This window comes from Zonotrichia leucophrys, chromosome 2 (assembly GCF_028769735.1).
Source record: "Zonotrichia leucophrys gambelii isolate GWCS_2022_RI chromosome 2, RI_Zleu_2.0, whole genome shotgun sequence".
In the NCBI taxonomy this organism is placed as follows: Eukaryota; Metazoa; Chordata; class Aves; order Passeriformes; family Passerellidae; genus Zonotrichia; species Zonotrichia leucophrys.
Genome location: NC_088171.1, coordinates 131,448,898 through 131,459,340, shown reverse-complemented (window position 1 = coordinate 131,459,340; position 10,443 = coordinate 131,448,898).

Below are 10,443 nucleotides of genomic sequence, written 5' to 3'. Positions count from 1 at the left end.
CCACTGACAGCAAGCTGCCCTTAAAACATCAACACCAGGCTGTCGGCAGCAAAGAGCCCCTTGGGAGCCAGTGCTGGTGCTGAGCCCTGCTAGGGCACACACACCACCCCACCCTGCTGGGCTGCCCCTCTGCTCCTTGAAGCAAATCTGCTGGAAGCAGCACAGTTACCCCATCCTGGCTGTGACCATGGGGCTGCCAGCACGGGGGCACAGCCTCTTTGAGCATCTCTGCCAGATCCTTAGCACTGTGACTAGTGCAAGAGAAATGGGGCTGCCCCATCTCTATGGGCCACACTATTTGCTTCCTATGGTTTCTGAACTGTGTTCTATGAAGTGAAGGCTTCTGCAATCACACAGAAAGGAGACAGGATTTTTTTTTCTCCTTGGTTTGACAGCAAATGCCAGAGGATGAGAGCTAAAAAATAATCACTCATGTTTGTGTGTTAGGCATATATCTATAATTACCCTCTTATTCCCCACTGTAGCCCTGATGTATGGATACTCTCTGACCTTGTGGCTATAAAACACATGCACTCTTCAGATATATTTCGTCATGCCTTATTACAGAAACTGCCAGTTTGAATCTTTCTAGAAGCTGTTGCAGTACAAAAAGACACAAAGCTTTGTCAAGTGATTCATTCCACACAACAATCTGATATTGCAAGCAACAGTGGAGGGAAACCACACAGATGATACTTTAGGGGCAAGACTTTCAATAGAGGACCAGTGGAAGGCACTGAATATTGATACTTCCAACTCACAGTGTTTGTGCATTTTAGTAACACTCAAAGCACCTGTTTTCCTTCCATGCTTGGAGCATCCGGGAGGTGCCACACCAGCAGAAGGGAAGAAAGTTGTGTGCATGGGGAGGAGTGGAAGCACTGTGGGGAGCACTCCAGAGCAGCAGTGCTGAGCCCCCAGCATGCTGCTGGAGGTAGGTTATACTGAATGAGCTGTGATTTTGTCTTGAAAATCTAATGCTTTCATTAATTCACAGAGTATTTTTCCCCAGATCCACAGCTAAAACTCCAAGGATACAATATGTGGTCATGAGAAATGCATCTAGCCATACTATTTTTTTTAAGGTAAATATTAAATCCTTCTTAATTAGAAAGAAGTCAATAGTTTTGGCAGCAAAGTGCCACATACAAAGTACCTGGAGAAGAGAAGTACTCTGGATCCTTCTGAGAACAATGGGGGAAAAGTAAAAGCAGAGTAACCCAGATGAAAACTAATACTGGAGAAAAAAATGTTTCTCTTAAATCCTTGGTTAGTGAGATATTAACCTTCCTGTCTTTTTATTCTTTAAATAAGATATATGGAACAAAGGTTTTGTTTCTCACAAATTAATATGTGGACTTGCTTTTATGAGAAAGCTCAGAAATCTGTATTTTATGGAGTTGCAAACAAACTTTGCTTATGAAGCAGCAGATAGGGCACATTCAGCAAGCATGTTATTGCTTAGCTTCCATGAATGAGATAATTTCTGTGGCTAAACAATATTAAATATTTCAGTAAATCACTGCATCATTAAGGACCTAAAGGGCAAAGATGTGTCAAACTGAGTATGCTGCTTTGTCTCAACTTTTCCTACATCCAAGGTTACAGCAGGACAGTTCAGTGGCATACTCCCAAACACTGAGCCACTGCCAACATTTTCTTAATGGGATTAAATTCTGCCTTGTTACTGTACAAAGACACATTTTAAGTACACTTGGCCATTTATTTGATGTATGATGTCTTTGGCTGAATTATTAGCCTGGAACTGTGAATAGTAAATTCTTTATTTCATTTCTTGCTGTAGTTCTCCTAAAATTTATGCAATTAGCAATAGAGATTAGTAGAATGGAGAAGTAAGATGGATCATTCAGAGATTTTTCCCTTCTGTTAGTATCTCTATCAATAATTGAATAAATACTGGAAGAAGTAGAGCATATTGATGTACATACAACTAAAAACCATTGAATTGATAAATAACTGTCCAGAAGGACTCTTCTGAGTTGACACCCTGCCTTGCCGAATTGGAAGGAAAGAAATACATTTGGCAGTAATACAACCCACAGCTGAAACAAGGCACAGGCTGGTCACAGACAGGACTCAGAGGCTGGGATGGAGATGGAGATGGGCATGGAACTTCTGTCAAATTGGGCCTCTGGTACCTTTCTGCTGCAGGCAATAGAGCAGCAGGGATCATCCCTACAAAGACATCCTTGGGCCATGACATACATGGCAGCCACAGTCACAGTAGATTAAACATGATGAAAATATTTCTGGTTGCTGCAAACAGTGAATTAAAATGTAACTAAAAGGTAGTTTTCTCCCCCTTGAAGCTGGCCAAGAAAACGTGTACAATGGCCCAGGTTTAGCAGGCTCTCTCCTGCCAGCTCAGCAGCAGTGCAGCAGTGCAGCACGGCCTGGCTTCCCCTGCCCTGGATCCCCCAGCAGGGACTTCCACCAGGTTCAGCAGATCATGGAGGTGCTGCCTGGTGCAGAGCTGGGGAGGAAATTAGGATATTGTAATTAGATCTGTTATATGTAGGTGTCATCTCTGGGCAGGTGACACCCCTGCAGGACCCCAGCCAGCAGCTGGAGACCTCTGCATCCCCAGGAGTGGGTGGCTCACCAGAGGGCAGCCGTATGCTCCAGTCTTACACCAGTCGGTATCCACTCGGACACAAACTCTTACTGCAGAGTTGTTAACATCATAAAATACATTCTACAATAATTTCTGAGAACTCCACACTCACCATGAACATGTCACAACTGAGACTCTATTCCTGCAGTTGTTCTTTGATTGCTAAAACATTGATTTATTAAAGACTTGATCCTGATCTTATTTCACAGTTATATAATTCCACTGCTATGACATTATCCCAAAAGACTCTAGAATACAATGCATAAATGTGGAAAAATTAGGAGGATTGCCAAATGGTACATGGGCAGAACATCCCTGGGTTTGATCTTGCTACTGAAGACTATAAGCCTGATCCTCCCTTCTTGAAGACTGGTAGAAACCAGGGCATGTGTATGTTGCAATTGCAAGGGTAAATATGAGAGGTTAATTAAGATAATGACTTCTATCACAGATCAGTGTTGTCTTTCATTTGTTTATATTCTAAAAAACTTCCCATTTCTGTGTATAATCACCAAGGATGTGCATTGGTGACTAACTGTGCTTTGTAATGAAGCAGAGTTGTCCAGCTCCTTCCTACAAAGGAACAAGTCAGCACTACCAGGGTCTGCACTGCTAACAAGGACTGCACCGCCTCCAGTGCAAAAGTCACCATTGGTAGAATTAAAACAAATTTATGGCAAAAATTAAAACATTTATATTTTAACATCTCCAGACTTTATTAGGTGTTCTTTATACAGTCATCTGGTATGTTTAAAGGGTGAGCAATCATATAAAAGGAAATATGGTCATAACTGATTGAAGTAATAAAACCCTGAAACTAAATAACATCTCATAACTCATTACACAGCATATATTAGATTTCATTACATCAGTATATGACTTAGTAGTAAATTCTCCTGTTGGTCATAAACCTCTAAAGTGTTGTCATCCTGAAAAATGAAATTAAAAAAGGGAAGAAGACAATGCCAGGACATTCTGGTGGTGCTTGTACTGTTACAGCACAGCCCCACCTTGCGTCAGGGCGAGCTGGCCTTGATTGGTGATGCTGGAGATGGGTGATGTGTTTTTCCCCACTGTTATCATTGTGTCCAGGACAGAGCCAGCCCTCCACCTGGGGCATTGGCATTGCCAGGGGTTCATTTTTGTGTAGCTGACCTAATGCTGAGCTTGTCACCCTTGTGTGCTGATGAAGCCACCTGCATCTCTGGCACTGGGCAGCTCTTGCAAGGGTGGTGGCTGAGCACACCCTCCCTGAGTGCATCCCTGTCTGTTCTGGGGTTCAGGAACCCCACTGAGCAGGTGGTGGGGAAGCAGCAAAGTGCTGGTAACAGAGGCCAGAGCAGTGGGCTGGGAGCCTCTGTTCCCTCTGCCGTGGCACTGGGCAGCATTAGCTGCTGCTGCTGTTTGCTGCTACTGCCCCAGGCAGGCCATGTGGGGTGGTTGCTGCCACCCAGCTTCCTCACCCTCCCCATGCTTTCCCCTGCCCTTGTTCACAGCCTGAGGCACGGCTGGAAGCTGGCAGACATGGCTCTGTCACATGCCCTGGCTGCAGGGAGCTGGATGGACACCCCAGATACTCACCACTTGGACTGATGCATGGCTGGAGCCATGGGACTGTGCTCTGGGGCTCCCAGGAGGGACCTTGGAGAGGCAGTTCCCCAGTTCATGTTACCCATGGAAACACCAGCATGGGGGATTTCCAAAATCCCCTCTCTTTCTAAGGCTGAAGCATCTCCCAGCTGATTTCCAAAGGCCATTCAGGATGCTGGTGCCTTCCCAAATCCTTCAAAGGGCTGAGCAGAGGGTCACTGATGACCCGAGCATGCTCCATGGGTCCAGTGACCTGCTGGTGTGTTTAAGGGAAGTAGCAGTCACATGCAATGAGGAGAGGAGCCAGGCTTATTTCTGGCATAAGCTTACCATTCCCACCTCTTTTTTGTGCTACAAACAACAAATGCTTCAGAGAAACTGCACAAAAATGAACCTTGGAGCTGGGGACAGGCTCTGGTAAGTGTTTGAGCCACCCAGCTACAGCATCAGGGACCTGCTCCCCATCTTCTTGCAGCTCCCAGAGTCTTGAACTCTTGTTGCACTGCAGCACAGCACCAACACCTCATCTGGAGCTCTGTCCTCCAGCTGCTCAGGTCAGGTCTGAGCAGGCGACCAGCCCTGTGGCTGGGAAAGCTGATTTCCCCCAGGGCAGTTTTTAGCCAGGTTGCCTCTTCCCATTTGAGTGTAAGGGCTGGTATCTGCTTCCTCAGGATCCCATGGGTTTCTGCTAGTGAGGTGGGCAGTAAGTCCCTCATTCTAGGCTAGAAGATTCTGCTAAAATGATTTCTGAGCAGGTTGGCTAGGATCAGTCCACAGCAAACCCCTTCCTGCAGGGCTCATCTCTATGCAGCATGCCATAGCTCAGGTTTGAGATAGGCTCTGAGACATGTCCACTCAGGCACAAGCAGAGACCCTTGTGGCTCTTGGTGTCAGCTGTGAACAGTGGATCTTCTTCTCTACAATTCCCCAAAAAGCTTTTATGTTGTTTCATTCGAGAACCAACCTCCCCTCCTCCATCTGACAGCTTATAATTACCTAGAGCAACTGATCAGCAACTACACCATTTGCAACATCTGGGAGATCTTAAGGCAGATCCCAGTCCAAATTGCACTGATGTAATTGTTTTGCTGGGTGAAGGATGATAACTCTCCTCACTTAAGATTATACTCCTTCAAAATAATCCAATGGTTTTTTTGAGGCTCACTTATGTCAACACGTGCTTTATTGTGTCTTATGTGTTTTTAAAGTGCTGGGTGGAAGCAGCTGGAGGAGAAGTCCCCTTTCAAAGCACACTCCCTCTTGCTCTTTTTGAAGTAGCTTGTTGAATAAGGCTTTAATGGCTTTTTTGGACACCTTCAGGTGCACCACTGGGTTTGACATACTTATGAAAAGCTAAGGATGGAAATTCATGAAAGACATCTCCCAGAGCTCCAAAGGTAAAGGTGACTGCACCCCTCCTTTCCACGAGAAAGAGCAAGAGTCTGTGATAAAAATCAAAGCTGTACTTCTGAAAGGAAATATGGTCTGTTACTTTTACTTTTCTCTAGAATTTTTTGTGTGTTGCTGCTATATAAAATATATAAATAAGGCATGTCCAGTTGCTGTCAGTGCAGCCCCATATCCTGACTTTGCCCTGCCCTACATGCCCAGGTGCTCCTAGGCAGGGATGACTGCCTCCATAGAGCTCTGGAATGAAGATCTCACCCCTCCTCTGGTACCTTGGCTTTTGCAGTGTGCAGAGCAGGGCTGAGCCAAGCCTCACCTGGCAGCATGATGCATCTTGCCTTTTAGCAGAGCCACCTTTACCCCGCCGTGACACTGTGGGGAGCTCCAGCAGGCTGGCTGAGTGCTGAGCATTGCTGAGGGCTTGTTTGCACATTCACGGAGTTTTCACCCACCTTCTTGAGGATGAGACACTGCACTGAGAAACATGGAGAACTTGGAGAATTTTTAGTTAATTGAAGCAAACCAAACAGATCAAGCTGCTTTTATGACTATTTCATAATAGTATCTTTTTAAACTAATACTCCACTGGGGAACACAACTTGCAGACAGAAAACCTTCTGAAGTGCCTTGAAGAGATCTGAGCTTTGGACTCTGAACTTTGCTGCTTATAAACAATCATTTCAATCTGCTAGGCTGCAGTGGGAGTATGAGGCTTCATAAAAGGGCTTAGGTGTTGGAATACTGAGTGCAGCAGTCACTATGCAGCTGCCCCTTGCAATCCAGAAGATTTAGACACAAAGAGCCAGATCCATGCAGGCCAGTGGGGAACCACTTTAGGAAGGGCTGAGGAGAGCACAGCCCAGCTGTGCTGAGTTACCTCCTTCTGATCAGGTTTCAGGCTCCAGGTCCTTTCCCAGCACAGGAACCAAAGCAGCACACTCTCATAAAGCAGCAACAACAATTCCAGTGCTTACATAGGCTTTGGAAGAGAAAGATCCAGTGCTCCTCTTTTGCAGCAGAGATGTGAGCATCCAAAACTCAGACCTACCCTGTAACTCTGGGGACATCTTCTTGAAGATGTTCTGATTTTCATGAAAGAAACAGATGAGGTTGGGGCACGGGAGATGGACGCTGAGGTCATGTCTGGGCACCCTGGAGGCAGGGCGAGGACAGCTTGGGTTCCACTCACAGTAAGGTTCAGTGGATGATCTTTGAATATTCTTTAGGGAAAACTTGATCCTCAATGAGTGCCATGAACTTGGCATTCCCAAAGTTAGAACACACAGGTGTCACTCTCTGCAGTGGCCTGAAAAGCACTTTGCCTTTGTCAAACTACCTCATACCTCTCTCCACATGCTCGTACTCAGTGGTCCCATTTCCCAAAATTTATTAAACCACGTGTTTGCACACAAATGCATCAACTCCACCTCATCCTCAGCATGCACCTCCAAAGCAGGCAAAGGGGATTGAGGACAACTTATATTCCTTATACTTCTTTCAGATCCCTGCACATGATTCCCTAATCCTGGTTCTACCTCAACCCCTCACCCACCCCGCATTCCTCACTCAAGCCCTTGGCCTATCTCCCTGATCCAGTGCCAAGGCTCAGGTACTTACAGAAGAGAGCAGGGCAGAAGCTGGTGGGCAGTAATTGCCCAGACAGGCAAATGCCTCTAGGCAGGTGGAGTCAGGCATCGCCCTTGTTTTGAAGCACATCATTAACCAGCCTAGAGAAAAGCTCTAAGCAACTGATTTGAGTCCTCGTGTCTCCTGGTACAGTTTACCAGATTTTCATAGCAGAAGAGAGATAGCCAAAATGATTAATAGTCCCACTTGCACTCCCAAAAAGATGTAAATATTATGTAAAATATGTAAGCATTCACCAAGAAGGGAACTGTGAATCCACACCTTTTGTAAAGAAAAAATAATTGAACTGACAGGCTGCCAGCATAACCTAGCATTAAATCACCAGTGAGCAGAAGGCATTGAGGGCTCCTTCTCCAGACATGTCTTAACACATACCTTGCCAGGAAGGCAGAACTGCAGATGCTTTCTGCACCTTGGGACAGCACACTTGCCTGTCACCTCATCCCAGTAACACCAGCAGAGGTTCTGGCTGAGTCAGGGACTTCTTGACACTGAAGGGAGCTTACAGCTCCACAAGGCCTGCAGGGCAGTTTGAGGGAACAGTTTTGGGATCAGGCCCCGTGGTATTTAGATGCTAACACACTGTTTACAATGAAGTTTGTGGCCTACAATTTTTCAAAATGTTGGCCCTAGATAGCCAAGAGAGGTTATGAGAAGTGAAGTCACTCTGGTGTCACCCTGGAGGGGCTGCCTCTGTTCTGCTGCCCAGCAACAGCCCTTGCCCTGCCCACAGTTTCAGTCCATGAAACCCGACTGCCAACACTGGAGAAATCCGGAAGGTCATCTTCGACCTTTGCTATCTAGAGAGAAAATGCCTCAAGTCAGAATGTGTTTACCATACTAATGCTAAAATGCTTCCACTAAAATAACAAGCACAATGTTTCATCAAAATTCTTCTGGGATTTGTATCTGCTGTAGCTCTCTTTCAGATGGAAGTTGGATGTAAAACAAGCATATGTTTCTTGTTACAGTGCTGAAAAAAAATCCATTGTTTTGGGGTTGACCAATTCAAAATTTAAGGAAATCAGTCTGACATAGCAAACATGATCTTCAGCAATCAAAATGTATTCTTATATTTCATTATGTATTTAATAAAGAGAATTTCAAGTGAAGCACAGGTTTGCTCTAAAGTGATGAAGAATAATTTAAGCTAAAACTATCATCAAACTGCAGACTAGCAATGTCAGCTCAGACTCTTAAATTTTATACACACAATTTGGATGTGGTGAACTACAAAAACACCTCAGTAATTTATGGAATCCCTACAAAATTTATTTATATCCAAAAAACTACATTAACAAAGGTGAAGGTTTTGAAATTGGGAACAAGGAGATGCAAGATTTGCTACTGCACTGTACATGATGATATGACCTTAAATTGCAGGTTCACATTTTAGGCACCCTTGTCATTCAGAAATTGTTTACAATCCTCTTCAGTGCGCAACTCATCCTTCCTTTCTGAAAGTACCAGGTACAGGCCACAAATACACCATCTTCTATGCAAGTATTTTTGCACTTACCACCAGAGAAATGAGGATAGTGAGAATCCCTGTGAAATTTGCTCCTGCTACCACCACCTGTAGTAACCATTGTGTATATGGATAAATACCAACACCTAACCAAATATTTTCAGAACCAATTAACTGAACCCAGACATAGATGTGATTACTCTGCACTTCTGCAGATGTAGCCCCAAGCACAGATATATTAGCAAAATTCTCATGGAGCTTCTGTGAACCAAGTGTCTTGCTTAGTATTACAGAAGAACCTTGTGATAGCAGAATGAAGAAATCACAGTTCTCCAATGCAGAATGTCCTTTCCTTCCACATCAGACTCTTTTCTCTTTCTTTTCCCTCTCTCCTCTCCTCTCCCCTCTCCCCTCCCCTCCTGCTATCTGACCCCCTTTACTGTTACTAAGCTTTTCCTTAAAATGAGGCAGCTTTGCAGATAGCAAGCCGATGGCTGCACAGGCCGGGATGATTCAGAGGGCAGGATCCCACAGAGAGATTCACAGGTGGGGTAGAATCAATACAGTGAAATTGAAGCTCTGAAACTCCATTTTTGCAAATGCATTCCTTCTCAGCCCAGACATTTTTAAGCATTCAAAATTGGGAATCAGGCTGACCTTCCAACTTGTCACCAGCAGGATTCAAATCCTACATACAAGAAAACTCCCATTTCTTCTGGCTAAGATTAATGCTTGTCAACTCAGTGTGCACAGAGGGGAACACCAGAAGGTGAAACATGAAATGTCTCCCAAGCTACTCACAGGCAATAGATGCCACTCTTACACCAACTCCTCCCTATTCCTCATCATTTTTAGATACTCCTAAATGTTTCAAATACACACCCATCTCTGCCAAAAAATAGCAAATAACATTTTCCTTACTAATAGCCTTCCAAAATACAACTAGACAATAGTAAATTTTTCAAAATGCTTCAACAGACTACTTTGGACATTATGGAAATTTAAAGTTAAAAATTATCAATCCAAATCAGAAGCATCTGAAAACTCATCTAAATGAAACCTCAGTGAATAGGAAAGCTCTAAACAGCTTAGCTCTTAACAGGATAGCTTCCTTTTTCCTCTTTCCCTTGAGCTACCCAAAAGATCGCTTGGAAAGATGCTTTTATTAACTTCTACTACTCACCTCTGACTCTTTAAGATGTTACATTTGAGAGTAAAGGGGGTCAGTGATTTCAGATGGTTTAGGCCAACTGTTGTGTGGCTGCTTTGCACTTCCCTCAAAGGTCAGCCTATTTTTAAGCACCTTATGCCAACAAAGCCCTTTTGCATAAACCAAGTAATTTTTGAGAGGCTTTTTTCTTAATCAAAACCTGTGGTCAAATAAGCAGATTCTAGCTTTAGTAGAAATTTGACCAGCTATGCTTTTAAAGTACAACTTTCACTATGTAATTAAGTCTTCTAATATAATTCTAAGAGATAATGAAATTGTTCTAATTTCATTAGAAAGCTATACTCTAATAATTCCATAAAGAGAAGTGTGAAATTTCGTGCCCTATTTTTCTCTTGGAAGAAAATCATAAAGTTCCTAAAAACACATCAAATTATGTATGGTTCAATCATTAGATTTTACTACAGGAGAAAAATGAAACCTCAAATTCTTAATATATTTTCCATGCAGACTTTAGAGGAATATTGG